The sequence below is a fragment of the Cygnus olor genome, chromosome 2 (assembly GCF_009769625.2).
Source record: "Cygnus olor isolate bCygOlo1 chromosome 2, bCygOlo1.pri.v2, whole genome shotgun sequence".
NCBI lineage: Eukaryota > Metazoa > Chordata > Aves > Anseriformes > Anatidae > Cygnus > Cygnus olor.
Genome location: NC_049170.1, coordinates 150,687,234 through 150,703,375, shown reverse-complemented (window position 1 = coordinate 150,703,375; position 16,142 = coordinate 150,687,234).

The following is a 16,142-nucleotide window of genomic DNA, read 5'->3' as shown; positions in this document are numbered from 1 at the left end:
CTGCTGGGGCCGGGCTGGGACTGGGTGACTATTGTTTAAATCATCCCAGAAACACTCAGCAGGGTCTTTTTAATCACTGCACCAAAAGAGACCAGAGGGCATTGCCCATAGCCATTGCCCAAATGAGGTAAAATCCTTTCCTCCAAATGTTATAGTTTGGCAAAACGTATCAAGACAAAATACTGAAGTAGAGAGAAAAAGGAGTGTTGTTATTCTGTGATCTGAATGTCATGGTAAATTCAGGTTTTGATGACCACAAACTTTCCCTAGGCACTTCAATCCTTTCAATGCAATCTGGATTCACTCTGCAATTCATATTCTATAATTCTTCCTCTTTGCCACCTGTCATTCATATCTGTTTTGAATATGAGCTCTTTTTTTGCAAAGACAAATTTACTACATAGGAAAGTGCAGACCTGCCACAACAGAATTACTGCCCCAACTGGAATGCCTATTTAGACTGAAATGCAGTTTTAAAAATAAATGGGTTTGTAAATGCTGTAAAAAGAACACTTAAGCAACCACAAGACTTTCTAGGATTCTTAGACACTGATGACTCAAGAATTAATCATCACTGATGAAGAACATTTTAGAAGACAAAATAATGGAGTAATAAAAATCCATTTTTTTTCCTTTAAAATTATTATCATGTAGTCCTATTTCATGATCATATTAACATGGAGCACATAAGCAGTATGGAATCTGAAAGCAGGGCTTATATCTGTAATTAAGTAACGTGAGTAAAACTGAGCCAGTAAATTTTGTGTCTCAAATGACAAAGGCACAAATAGTTGTAGGGGATTTTTCAGTACCTCCTCCCCTGATGTAGACCTATGGCAAAACAAAAATTTTCAAATATTAAAAATGTGAAAAAGATGGGGATTTTTTTTTTTTGGTGGGCTTTGTTCTTTTAATGGAACTTTCCCATGATTAAAGGAAAAACAGAACAGTTACAAAGGTTTTCATAGGAAGTACTTATCATTTTCCAAATAGCCCTCATCTTCTTTGTCTTGATTCATACTTTAGATTGAAGTTGACTAAACTCTAAGTTCCCAAAATGTACGTAAACATCAGGACAATACAGAAGCTAATAAAGTAGTGCTTGGTGGAGTATATGTAACGCTATGTGATTTACCGGCTAATACCTGTCCTGTTATTATTTTGTTTCTGTGGTTAAGCTGGTGACCTCAGGATGGCAGGGAATTCACTGAAATAATATTTTCCTCTCCGTGAGTTAAAAACCCTCTTCTTGAACATATGAACCAGAAATCTATTCAGCCTTTGTAGCCTTCTCTTTGCCATAAAAGGACTCCTCGCTCAGCAGCCACCGGAGTCCATTAGCTGGGAAAGCAGGCAGGTGTAAATGAAGTTCATGTTTAACCTCACTGGGTTTGAAAGCCAACACTGAAGTTTATCAGCTCACAGGCCCGTGAAGGGAGGAGGAAAGGCAGAGAATGGGATTTAGTCAAAGACTTACTCAGAGTTAACACAGGCCACTGGCGCTAATAAACAAACATTGCCAGACATCAAAAGGAAGTAAGTAAATCTGGGAAGGTTTAGTCCAAACAATGGCAGGGCAAGCTAAGCCTGTTGCAGGGTGGGCAGTGGGGTGGGTGACATCGAGATGTTAACCCTTGCCTGGGCCACAGAAACATCATAAAGGGGAGGGTCAGCCCCAAATTTGTTTTGGAGAAGCAAGAAATAATTCTCTCAAAAATTAGGAAAAAAAAAAAAAAGACCTCCAGTCTGAACTTCAAATTTCTCTGGTTCTCTATTGTAAATTAATTGTCTTATATAAGCTCAGGAGTCAGCCCAGTGCATCCAAGAAGTTATTCAAACAGTGGTTTGCCAAAATATTTGCAAAGATTGATGAATTCAACCTGATTTCCAAAGCTGAAACCTGTCAGGTTTCACACAGCAAATGGTCATCAAGAGGTGGGTGATGGCCTCACAGCAGAAGCCATGGCTGCTCAGCACACCAGAGCATTGATGTGGTTTTCTGTATTTGAGAGACAACCTCTACTGCTTTCAGGCAGTGTGACTGCAGCACACGGAGCTTGGGGATGGAGAAATCCTGAAGATGCATTAGTACTGCCTTGTGCAAGCATGGCCCTGAAGTTTCCAACAGTTCTTTTTGAAGCCCACAGACTGGCGTGGTTGCCAAATCTTCCTTGTTCAAATCTCTCTGCCCTAGGTGGGGTTGATTCAATACAACAAATCACATACCTCCACGCACAATTCAGAGGAGAGGCAAAAGTGTAATTTGATCATCTAAGGCTTCCTGATCTTCATTACTCCCTTACTATCTTTTTCTTCTTTCAGTTTCTATTCAAGTATCATTTTTGCTCTGCCCGTTGCATAGCGCCTCATGAACACAAATCCAAAGGCAGCTCCATGGGGGAGGACATATTCACGCCAACCCTCAGAAACAGGCACTTCCTGAAGGGAAAGGCTTTGAGGAAGCAGATGGGAGCTGGAGAAAAGGAAATCTCTTCTCCTCAGGTGACAGTGCTCGAAGAATTTGGAGAGAGACAGCTCAAATCTGTGGGTGGCCATTAACCCATCCATTTTCTGCAGCGTCTCCTGAACCACCAGAATTCAAGATGGGCTCTACCACACTCAGCCAAGGATATTCTTCCAAGCCTGAGGAGCAGGAGCTGCCACCTTGCACAGGATGCCCTAAGACTGGCTGTCTCTCTTCAAAGACATACCTCCTTCTGAGAACTCTGCAAAGCTGGGACCTTCTGCTTCTCACCAAGGCACAATCTTGCTTTTTCTGGAGGCATCATCTCCTGCTGAGAGGGACCAGGAGGCACACCGGCACAACAGTGAGTAGACTATATGGCAGGCATTGCTGCTCCTTGCAACAGTCAGAGCTCACCTCCTTGGACTCTGGGTTCAGGCACTTCATCTGAAGTAGATTTCTCATCAGGTCCCACTATGCATCTCCCCAACATGACAAAACCCCCCAAAACAGATGATATTTGGAAAAAAAAAAAAAAAAAAAAAAAAAAAAACAAAAAAAGACAAAAATGAAAAACCAAACAAACCAAAAAAAGCCTCATGGCAGCTATGATCAAAATAGAGGTTTAAATAACATCATGCATAATACATTGCAAACTCCCACTTCCAAGTGAAGGAGGGATGGCTGAAAATAAGTATAAAAAGAGCCAAAAACAAAGCAAGGCTTTTTCCAAAAGCTGGCAAATCTGTAAAAGACTGCAATCTGCTGTAGTGCAGGTTCTGTGAAGGCCAGGACGAAGCATGGCAAGCCAGAAAGGCCCCACTGCCTGAGGAATACCAACCTTTTATTTTTATTGTTATTCCTGCTTAATCAAGGCTCAGCTTGGCACCTCACGAACTCCCACCTGGTCCTGGGAGTGCAGACATGGGCTATCCAACACAAAAAATCCCCAGAATGTCACACAAGGGCCCTGTGCTGCTTCGGCCTGGCTCCTGCCTCCCCCTTGAGCTGCCATGCTGTGGTGCCAGGCCTTGTGTCACCTCAGCTCTCTCCTGCAGCCCTTCCTCTGTCAGACAAGGGGACAAGATGACAGGGTGATGGGGAACGTGTCAATGTTGCTTGCACTGCCATCATACACCTGCTGTCACTTCAGATAAGGACTGTCCATTTCAAGTGGTTTTCTGCGAAGTTAACAGGGCCGTGTTTCTCCAAGAGGTCAAGAGATTTATCTGGAAGCTCCAAGTGTGTCTACACAGACTTCTATCCTCTATCATAGCATGACTGGTTTCAATGCTTTATTTCAAGATCACGTTAGGTAAAAAAGAATCTAAAGCAGCCACAAGCTTCAGATCCAAATTGCACAAGCACATATTTAACTTTGATTGAAAGGATTCCTCTAGACTCCAGTTTTATTACCCCTATGCTTAAAGCTAAGCACTTGTCTTTAGTGGATCCTAACAGCATCAATAATTTACATCCTTGAAGCAGCTAGAGGCCCCATTTAAGCTGAGGCCGTTGTGCAAACAAAATAATTGACAGCCCCTGCCCTAAAAATCTTTCAGTCTGGAAAGTGAATCTGCAATTCTCTTTGTAGCTTGTTCTTCCCTGATTTATTTCTCCCTCATATTTAATCCAACTTAAACATTTCTGTGCAGCCACATCAGCATGTTATTTTTAAATTCAGCTTTTATTGACTAATGAGAAGAATTGACCTTTGTCTTTATTGTTCAAAGAGGGCAGCGGCAGCTGGGCTCAAATGCTGAAAGATTTACTGTAGAGTGACCAGTTCTGCTGAGACACCAACTGAGATATGAGCCTTGGATTAAGATGCTTCTGAAATATTTTTGTGAGCTTTCAGCACTAGCACAGCCTTCTTGTCAGATCAGTTGTTGGCCAGTCAAGACAATAAAAATCCTCCCTCTGGATTAATTCTTCCCTAAGGAGTTTGGTCTTAAACCACCCATGATGTTTTCTGTCTGTATTTGGCTGCATATGAATCAATATCAGTCCTCTTGTAATTTGGATCAGAAACAAAACCAAGGTAATGAATGGAACCAAGCAGCTGGGACTCTATTTCTTGATGGATACAGCCTTGTATATTCAATGTAGTTTAGCAGTTCTCATCCAACACAGGGCAGGGCCCTGGAGACGGAGCATCTCTGATGATCAGGTGCCTTGTTGCAGAGTCTGAGTGTTTCTCTGTGTAATTGTCATGAGCTGTCCTTACTCACTTCTCTTCCTATCAGTCCAGTACCTCTCCTCTGCAAAAATAGATTCTCATTTTCCACATGCTGCTGTGGTCTCCTCTCCAGACAGTCACTCCATAACACGAAACCCCAGTCTGAACCCTGTGGTCCAGCCACTGCTGAGGAAAGCAGAAAATTAAGTGTCTAGGTACTTTTTTTTTTTTTTTTTTTTAGTTTTTGAAATAAACCCTGCACTGCCTGTAGCCCAGTGGAGCAGCTTCCTTTAGCACTGTCTCACTGACTCATAGTCAATTTGACATCCTCTAAAATCCCCCAATACAATTCCATGATAGGAAAATAGTGGTTAGAAAACAGCCCATTTCCTCTTTCATAAGGAGACTGATGGAACTATTTAAAGTCTTTTACAGTAGTCATTGTTTTTTATAACACCTTTAGTGTGGATAAAGTTGATCACATTCAATATTCTTCTTACTTAATAACTCTGTAGGTGTAACATAATAAGGGCTAAGAGAGTGAGCCACAATAAAACAATAAATAAACAAATATTTTGAATAGGTTTCAAAGTTTTTTTTTTTTTTTTTTTTTTTTTTTTTTTTTTTTTTTTCCCTGGGAAAAGGACAGGAGCCTGCAAAGCTTTGTTCAAGATTCCCCCAAAACTCCTCCATGCTAGACCCATTGCTCTCCAGTAAGACACATATGCCATCCCCCAAACTAACACCTTACTCAGCAGAAGAAAATGAAAAGAAATCTCTGTTCTTATTCATCAGCACTTCAGTAGCATCTGGAGGTTCCACTCAGAAGTCAGTGGCTTGGAGAGCTTGACACAGGTAACTCCTCTGCCATGCCTTGAAAAGGCCAGATTTATTCTCCAAAGGCCAGTCCCAGCAAAGATGCCTAGAAGAACAGCCAAGATTTTCCCTAGCACAAGCAATATTCATTTTAGCAAATACTGAATTAAAAACATGAAGCCCTTGCTTCGGGGAGAAGAGGGAAATAACATACAGCCACACTCCTTCTCACAGTGCTACCACTCAAACCTCTTGTCCCCTCCTTATGGTAGCCCCTCTATACATTTTTTCACCCCAAGCAGAAGCTGAGTTTGCATCTTTCCCAGCTTTCCCTCATCCACGGGAGTTCCTGTGTGCCCAGGATGCTCCAGAATTTCCAGCTAATCCTTGGCTCAGAACCACTCTCCATGCAAGACCCATCTGGCTCCAAGAGGTACAGCTTGGACAGAGAACAGCTGAAGTTCAAGCTATCCCTCAGCAGTTGAGCCCATCCTCCTGGATCAACTGGAAGTGGCTGCCACTTCTACTGGCCACCCTTGGCCAGCAGTTCTCACAAGCTCTCCTCTTCATTAGTTGCTCCAGCAATGCTTTGCTCCATAGTGGATAGATCACACATAGTGTGATCTGTAGTGGAACATGTGATCTGTACATAAACCTTGACATAGAGGAGGCACCATGGAGCTTGGTATTCGGTCACCCACAAGCTTCCTCTCTTATTCCCTGCTCCCCATAAAGCCAACAAGGACCCTCTGCCTTTATCCTTTTCCATGCCTTTGGGAATTCTCAAGAGCAGCTGCTCTTTTAATTTATACCACTGGCCTGCAGGCCAGAAATAATAAAAAGTTCTTTTTCCATAAAAAGACTTTTTTTTTTTCAATAAAATTGAAAATAAAATCAGTCATTGCTGCTTCTAGAGAAAGATCTGAAACCTTTTTCCTTAGCTAGCAATGTCAGGATTCCTACAGATATTTGCTAATACTCATTCAGACTCTTGGCCCATATAGCCTTCCTAGCATATATTAAGTAGTGAGGCCTGACTAGTTTTTTAGGTCTTTTATTGCAGCAAAGATGGCTAAAGTAAGGGTATAAGAAGGCAGCCCACCGTCATTCTGGGATCTGACCATGGAGCAAAGAGAGCAAGTTGCATGAAAAAGACTGCTTTATTTTCTGTGCTTTTATATTGAAATGTATTTAATAGAAAAGACTAGAAATCATACTATATCCCAGAGAAAATCTTTCCTTTGTTATCTCTTTCTTCCAGGATCAGCAACCCTCTAACAAATCTGTTTCAAGCAGAGCATCCAGGTGATACACTGAACTTATTTGATTTCTAACTTCCTGACACCAGCCTTCTAGGAATAACTTAAACCTGTGCCTTCTCATTTCGGAAAGGTGTGTGAGTCAGGGAGACAATCCAAAGCTGGCTGACAGCATTAAAAAGACTCCCCTCAAACTGAAGAGAACTTGGATCAGACCCAAAGCTAGCTGGTCTGAAAAATAGAAGGGCAGAATTAGAGTATTTCCCAAGTGTCAGAGACATAAGCAAGGCTGCACGTAATGGAAATAAGGAAAGGCTGGCTGATAAAGATAGCACAGCAGAAATTCCTTTCAAGCTTTTCTTTGTTCCTGTGATTTAGGATATGGTGGTTTCTGACAGATTAGCAAGTATCCATTTTCCTTCTAGGAGAAGCTGCGGTGAGCATCAGCAAAGGCTGAATACACCACACTGCAGAGCAATGCTGCTGCCTGAGGTAACAGCATTTATGTAGCAAGGAGACTAGCCAGCTGGTCGTGAACAAGAGGTAGGCACACAGGCAACACACTGCGAGACACGCAGTTTTATTTGCAGTACACAGTTACCTGCAGTACCAAACAAGAGGTGCAATGAAATTTCTCTTGCCCTAATGCTGAGCAAAGGACACTGAGATATTCCAGACCCAGTGATAATCCAGTTGGCAATACATTCCCACTATTGGTACACAGGCAATAACCCCACCACAATCCACAGGTGACCTTACTGCTGGTGCTCTACAGCCCAACCTGTACAAACCCTTGAAAAATCCCATAATCCTTTTACAAGTATGAACACAGTATTCAGACAAAATTCCAGTTTTGATAATTATACACTGCCTACCTACATCTTCCCCATCGCTATCCCCTGCAAAAACAAGAGACCTCATCCTTGGTGGTGGTTGCATTTGTGTGCAAGGGAGGAATGAATCAATTACTGTTTATAAAACGCTTTCGGCTCCTAAAAGACTAGAAGTCCCTCTATAAACATACCACACTATCATAAGCTTTCCATTGGGCTCCAATGATTGATGAACTTTCAGGCCAGAAATGCCGTTTCAATCAACTAAGTCAACCCTGGGCACAACAGAGGCCAGAGTATTTCCTGTAGCAGTTCTCATAATCAGATTAAAACACCTGGTTATAGCTTGTGGCAACAGAGGTAGCAAACAAACAAGAGTGTTTCTGTTTTTCCCAGAGAAAGAACAGTGTATCTGCAAAGAGGGAGTTATAGCATCAATAGCTCAGTGATTTTAATTGTGGAAAACATCATAAGTGTTTTACACTAGGTTTTCATTTGGGGAATATAGGTCTGCACTGCATGTTGTAACTGCTTCTGTGTAGGGTAGAAAGTTTTATTCCTTCTTTCCTTGCCCAAGAACCACAAAATATCTTTTCCTGGAATGGCTTGATTGAGTATAACTATAAATTAAAGATGAACTATCCCTATATTGAAGTCCTGTTCAAGATCCACATCAAAATATGTTTATATCCCACATTTACAAAATGCATATTTGCCTCATGCTAAGAAAAACTGACATTTGCGAGTGGCTGTGTACTTTGTGTTTCACTGAAAAAACAGGTTTTAGCTGTGGTTTCTGAAAGGTGGGCTTCACTAACCAGAGGCACATACTTTCCCAGGAATGAGTACTGGTCTCATTAACTTCCAGTTGAAGATGAATTGCCCTGCTAAGAATGTTTTGCAAGTTCGATATCTAAATTAATAATAATAACAACAACAACAATAGAAGTCCAAAATAACAAGACCTGTCCTTCGTGCACAAGTTTAACCTGGAAAGCTGAATCAGGGCAGGCAGAAAGAATGAAAAAGAAAGGTGCCAGACAAAACTCTAAATGGGTTTTCCCACAGTGGCATCTGTCCACCTCTCACTACAATGGTGAGGGTGTCTTGATCATATCAATATTTTTCACAGGTTCTCCATGCCTACATAGCAAAAGTAATAGGAAAAAGTACAGGAAAAAAGTAATGCAGAAAAAAACTACCAGGGATGAAATTCAGATGTCTTAAAATCAATGGCAATTTTGCCACTGGTTTCAGCAGAGCAAGATTTCACATGTAGCTAACAGAGCAGATCACCAATTTTCACTTCCAGATTTTATGCATGGTAGATGCTCTTTATAAAGGGAGCTTTCACTTACCTTTCTAAAGTCCTAATTCAACCTGGTACTTAAATCCCTTGAGAGAGAGATTATTCACAGCTTTACTCTAAGTGCTTATCTTGTCCAACTGTGGCATAAGATTACTGTCTTCAGGGAAAATACACAAATGGAAAGGAAAGAATGTGTCCTCACCAGGAAGATGACAGGTCTGAGTTCTCCCTAAACCTTGCTCTCAAATATATGTTTCTTTGAGGTATATGAGTGACTGAAGAAAACATTTTTAGTTTTTCCTCATTTCAGGAAAAAATAGTGTTCGTGGATCCTAGATAATGGTGGAACTCACGGAGGAAATATTTCCAAGTTCTCTGCTCTGTGTTGCATTTCTATTAGCTGTGATACCCATAGGGCCTGGCAGCAGACCTCATGCTTTGGGAGTCCCAAAGGTTTTTGAAATTATTTGAAACCAGAAGCTAGCAGGTATGACCAGAGGCCGAGGTGAGCTTCAGAGTGGCCTTTTCCAGTCTTGCCAACTGTTTCCATTCTGAAGCAGCTGTCACTGGCAGATTAGTCTCTGAGGACACCTGACTTTACTCTCCATAGAGGCTTGAAAGACCTGAAACCTACCCTTTCCCCTCTAATCCCCTTCCTTCAAAAGCAAAAAAAAATCCACAAACACACTCTTTTGAGTTAAAACACCTTGCTACATGAGACAGCATGTGCTCCACTTCTTGAGCTGAGGTGGTGTAGAAAAGGTCAATCAACACCCGACAGAAGAGTAAGCTGTTCTTTTTTGGTATTTTCAGTTTTAGAAAGCCCCAGCAAGTTCTCTGGACAGAGCACATGTTTAAGAAATTGGGCCAGAGAGTCCTCTACAGATGAGTCACAATGACTGAATATCAGAGCGGAACAATGGAGCTGTTGTCCTATCAGGGCTGAGCCAAAAATAGTTGTTTTCATAAGCCTTTTACCTGATTCTCATTCTCATCCTCACTGAACTTCAGTGGGGATGGGAGAACCAGTTTTACATCAACTCTAAACCTTTCAAGGTTTGCAGCAGATATTATGTTACAGAAAAATTATGTAGTAAATGGGATTGTTTGCAAATGACTGAAAAGTTGGCAGAAGACTTGTCCTTAGAAGATGGTAAGCAGGACATTGCATAATTCTGGGTTTCTGCCTACCTATTTCTGCCTACCTAATAAGATGTTTTGATATTCATCATAAGTATTCTTCTTTCCATGTAAAAATCCCAGCACTTGGTTATTATCAGAAATGAAAAGCAGGCCCATCCAGCCTGTCTTTTTATTTCATGCTTACACAGTCCTTTCATAAAGAGCAAAACCCATTGTCTTGGAGGAACAGATGAGAGTGTTATAACTATAGCACAAAACTTTCTTATATCCTTGCAGCCAAGATAGACAACATCCTATCTTGTTATTACTCTCACCTCCACACTGATCTGTGCTGAGTTAGGTTATGTGCCCAACCAAGACAAAACTGTGTCATGCCATGGCAGGGGTATTTGGCCTAAATTCAAAACGGGCCATGGTCTTAGGTTCCTGAATTGAGACACATTAAAAAGAGTAGATTTTTGGGAGTCCTAAACATGTGCCCATAAAGAGAGAGAGGAAAAAAAAAAAAAAAACAACAAAAAAAACTTTTTCAATTTGAATAACAAAAAACAAAAAAAAAACCACTAATCTAAATTAAGTCTCTGACACAAAGAGTCCTTAAATAAGCCACACAACACTCAAAGATGTCAGAGAGATAGTAAAGTATTACAGATCAACTGGCTGGCATAGAGAAATCAAATAATTTCTTCAAAACTGCTGTGGAGGTGAGGGCAGAGCCCAGAAGTTAGATATTTCAAGCAGTGACCACACATCCCTCCCCTGAAAGTTGGCAGCTCATTCTCTGTGCATTTTTTAAAAACCATTATGGAAGTTGTCACGTTCTGTGACATGTTGATCAAGGTTCCCCATCCAAGCAAGGGATACTTAAACTCAGACCTGCTTTTGAGTTGTGCACACTTCCAACAACAAACACACACAAGTCAACAGACCCACACTGTCATGGAGCCAAACGATATTCTTTCAAAGCTTCAGGCTGGGAGAGGGGGCCAAAAGCCTTTGGCAGTGCTCAGACCTCCCAGCCTGTGAAGACAGGCTCCCAGGTTGCTCTGTGGCTGCATACATTTTGTGAACTGATGTTCAGAGCATGGAAACATGACAAAGAGGTTTATAACCTCCTCCATCCTTTTCCCCTTTTTGGAGTCAGTAGTCAAACGAAGGGATGTGGGAGGATGCAGGCGACATTTTTCCCTACCTCCACAGTTGATCCTGAAGTGTTCTACCTGGGTGCTTTAGAGCTACCAATGTGGTTTTTTTTTTTTTTTTTTTGCTTTAGCTTAAGCATGTTGTAAACCCTGGGGCAGATGCACTACCTAGAGAAGTTCAGCTACAGCTAGATGTCTGAGCCAAGTCTCATGTCCCTTCCTTCAAGGCTATTTTTGTTAAGAAGCACAAGATGCAAAAGACTGGATCAATACAGAATAATGTGTGAAGAACATTCAGGACCATCCCATGCCCTAAGCCCTCTGAGATACCAGACAAATCCCAACTGCCTTTAGATCTTGTCACAGGCTTTCTCTTGACTAGGTGACCTATACTCATAGGACCCCATTTTAACAAGTCATGAAGGTGCACCAACATAAACAAACAGGACTCAGGCCCACTATCAAATTTTCAAGTGAGACACATTTCTAGCCTTAATGCCTTAGACAAAGACATGCTAACCCTTCTGAAGGTACCGTGTTATAGCTTAGGCAGAGTACTGTTGATATCATAGCTGACCAAGCCGGCTACCTTCTATGGAGAGACAACTGTGTAACTTGAAAGTTACTCCCATTTATCTGACATTTGTGAGATTGCATTCAGAGCAATTTGTCCAGTCTTGGGTTCCCCAGAATAAGTCGTGCACTGATGTACTGGACCAAAAATGCATTTCATCTATAATTCAGGTGTGCTGGATTCCAGGACTAATGGTTTATAGGGAATAAGCTTAGCAGCACTGATTCAGATCACAATACAGGCTTTTCCCCAGAAACATCAGGCAAGGCTACTTTTTTAGTTGTATAAAATCCAGCTGGGATTTTAAGAGCAGAAAAATGAGTGCTTTTTCAGCAGAAACTGTAAGTATGACCAGTTTGACTACAGTTGATGCCTTTTATGATGAGGTTATGCCTAATAAAATGTAGACACTATTTATCTACAGATAAAGTCTACACACTATTATGTGGAACAGTAAGCCCCTGTATGTTGGATTATCTGCCATTTCTGTTTGGGATATCAATGCTTTTGAGCTGTCTTACCTTCTATTTCTCCTCTCCTCAAATAGGAAGAGACCAATTTTTCTTGTAACTTTATTAGCACCAAGCTATGAATCATCTATGATTTCTCTGTAGACGAGAGCAAAACCTCTCTCCAGTCACTTCAGCTTTTTTCACATTATTGCATGTCTGCTATCTGAAGGTGAGGGTTTTTTACCTTCCCATATTGCTGTATGGGAACAATAATAGAAATACAATAAGCACAGGTGTCTCAAGACAATATGAAAAGCAGTACTTGAAAATCCAACAGAAATATGTATTTCAAAAATACACACAGAATTGCAAAATTCATATATGTTGTACCTCACTGCTGAGGCTCCTGTAACCCCAAACCTTCATCTTGTCCATTCAAGTAAATAAAACAAGTCGGGGACTGTGCCTTGGCACTGGAGCCAACCACCCAGCAGCCCGTATCCAGACAGCTAAGCTCTTTCACCTCCCCAGAACAAGGTGCCTGTGGCCAAATTACCTACTGGGGATGGCCACTGGCCAGCATGAGTCCCCAGACGGTGCCCAGGCGCTGTCTGGAGAAGCGCTAGCTGATGTGGGCTGGAGCTGTGCTAACAGTTTTACAGTATGGACAGGTACACACCAGTGCTCAGGGCTATGCCTTGTCCCTGTTTAACCTGTTAGGATAGATGTGGCCTAAACATCCTAAGGCTCTTGTTTTTGTGGGTATTTTCTCTCTCTCTCTGTCATTGTGGAAGAATGGCCTCTGTTAAGCTCAACTGCAGTTGAAGAATCATGTCAACAAGGGACAGAAAATAGAGTCACAGTACAGAAATTCTTGTATTTTATCATTATTACATATGAGAATTGACTGCTTAAGGTATCCTTAAAGGGCCGTGACAACTGTTGCTTTTCTGGAAGCAGACTGGTGGTAGTCACATTGGCTAGAATTGGGGGTAAAACCAAAAGTATCTGTCAATTTCTGGAAGCACCAATATTAACAAGAAGAGACAGATCAAATACTGCATGTCTGCCACTTACAACCTGGCCTCTAAAACTCCAAAAGACACAGCTCTTATTTTAAGGTCATGTTTCCACACCCTTCTACAGTATCTTTGCACAACTTGATGGAGACACATCCCTGAGGGGCCACCATATACGCGCTGGCTCTGCCTGCCATTTATCATCACTCTGGAAGTGTTCATGAATTACTCTCCACATATACTGGTTTATTTAGAGATAATTCGAGTTGCCACAAGTGTGAAAAGCGCCTTTCATTGAAAACATGTAAGCAGCCAGACTGAGGGAGGGCTTGTGGAGAGCTGTGATAAAGTGTTTGAAGCAAATGACACCCCAAACAGTTCTACCTCTGCAATGCCAGCAAGCAGCCCACAAATGAGGGAAACACCATAGCAAACAGCTGTCACTTTTTTGCTCAGCCAAAAACAGAAGTTCTACATATTTATTTAAACTCAGCTGACTTGAAATATACACATGTAATACTGACCATAGGTGCAGCAATGACATGTTTCTGTGGGATCTTGTTTTCCATTAACCTTCCCAGGTTTAAAAAAAAAAAGAAAAAAAAAAAAAAAGAGTGAAATAGGGAGGTAAAAAGACCACCTTCCTTCTCTCCATCTAGGAATAACTTAGGGTTTGTATTAACAGAGCCTGGGTGGATGCCAGGTTTCCACCTCCTAGAGGGTGGAAGGCTTGAGGATATGCTTCATTAGAAGAGATTTAAGAAGCCTAACACAGCTTCCCACTCCGTGAATATTAATAACAGTGTTAAGTGATGTCATGTGAATCGCCTTAAAATTACAATTGTAATTGTAATTACAATTACTCCTCACAGTTTGAATCCATAGGTGTAGAAAAAGAGCACCCATGTGCAGCTGTGCATTGGCAAATCACTTGCCTAGGAGGGTAGAACCATTCAGAGGTCTCATGTGAACCTCCCTGGTATTCCGATAATTTCCCATTCAGCCCTTGCTATTTTCCTCCTGCTCTTTTCAGAAGCCATAATGAGCTCATAATGAGCCACCAACAGCTGATATATAAAGGACATGGTCACCTGTTGAATTGGAGCATAAAAAAACACCCTTTGGCATTAGAGAGCACAGGCTACTTCCTAGTCTTAGTCAATGTGATGGTTATTAAAATATTTGTAAAAAGAACATTCCAATGCAATTATAATGGTATCACTGGATAATCCCTGATCTTTCAAAGCTTGAAAATCTAGACTACAGATGTTTAGCTTGATTTGCAACATGAAAGAAACATACATGTTTGAGAGTGAGTATTGCTGTATAGCTTACGTAATTGTCCTAACTGCATCGACTAACCACATATTGATACCTACAGTTACTGATACCAACTTCAGTCCAAAACTAGGCCATTTTCTACACTGGTCTGTGCAAACTGATACAGACCATTCAGTTAACAGGGACCTTTACATGAACTTCATCTGCCTCTCAGGAACTGATAACACCATCTAATGACACCCACCTTGGTTCCAGACACCAGCATTCAATATCACAGCAGGGAAGCATCCCATGAAACGAAGATCATCCTTCTTGTAGAGACTTGGCTTACATGTACTGGCAAAGAGGCCAAAATCTTGACCATTGAATGCATCCCAGACCAAAAAGTGGTCCCTGATAAAGAAATTCTAGAAGAACAATATTAATGATATTCCATGCTATACAGAACTGGATTTTACTTAACCTAGATCTGCAGACAGGATTATTACACCACGAACAGGAGCATCTCTAGAATTTAGGTTATGACTAGATGTCGCTATGGACCATTGTTACTTCCAGACCTGAACTTGTCCTGTTTAACTAATTTGGGCCAGTATCAATACATACAAGGACCTTTTGCTCTTCGCATGTTGTCACCCACACTGCTTTAAGCAATTTGTCCGGTGTTCTTCAAATTATTTCTCCCTTGCAGGGGAGCTGAAAGACAAAGAGTGAACCATTTTACCTGGAGAAGAGTATTCCAGGCTGAAGACTGCAACAAGTGCTAATACCATCTACACAATTGCTCTTTTTGTAGATGGAAGGAAAGAATGATGGAAAAGGAAGAAAAGATGGATGGAAAAAGGGAAGATCCAGGGAACTGCAAACTAGTCAGCCTCATTTCAGTCCCTGGGAACAGGTCATTGCAAAAGCAATTTCCAGGCACACAAATGACAAAAAACTGACTGTGAAAAGCCAACATGAAGTTACTGAAGGGCAAATCATGCCTGACCAAACAATTTCCTCAGTGGATAAGGGGAATACCGTGGGTATCATCTACCTTGATTTTAGCAAGGTGTTTGACACAGTCTCCTACAAAATCCTCTTTGACAAGCTGCTGAGACTGGACTGAAAAATCCATAATTGTTGAAAAACTGACTAAACGGTTTAGCTCAGAAGCTTGTGGTTAAATGTTTGACATCAAGCTGGAAGCTGGTCACAAATGAAATTCCTCAGGTCAATGTGACCCAGCTTTACAGATGATCTGTGCGGTGAGAAATGCACCCTCCCCACGTTTGAGCATGTGCCCAAACTGGGAGGGTAGGTAGATATTCTGAAAGGAAAATCCACCATGGAGGCAGATTTCAACAGGCTGTTGAGATCTGGCCAACAAGAACAAGGTTTAACGTGAGGTTCAGCAAAGACAAATGTCAAGTCCTGAACCTGGGATGCAATAATCCCAAACAGCAGTGCCAGCTGGGCAGTGGCTGACTGGGTAATAGCTCAGCTGAAAAGACCCTGGGTGTCTTGGCAGACAGCAAAAGGAACATGAGCCAGCCATGTGTCCTGGCCAGCAGCTTCCTGGGCTGGATTAGTAAGACTATAGCTGGCAGATCAAGGGATATGATTTTCCTACTCTGTTTGGCATTTGTTAGGTCACACCTGGAACACACTACCCAGTTTTTCTTCCCC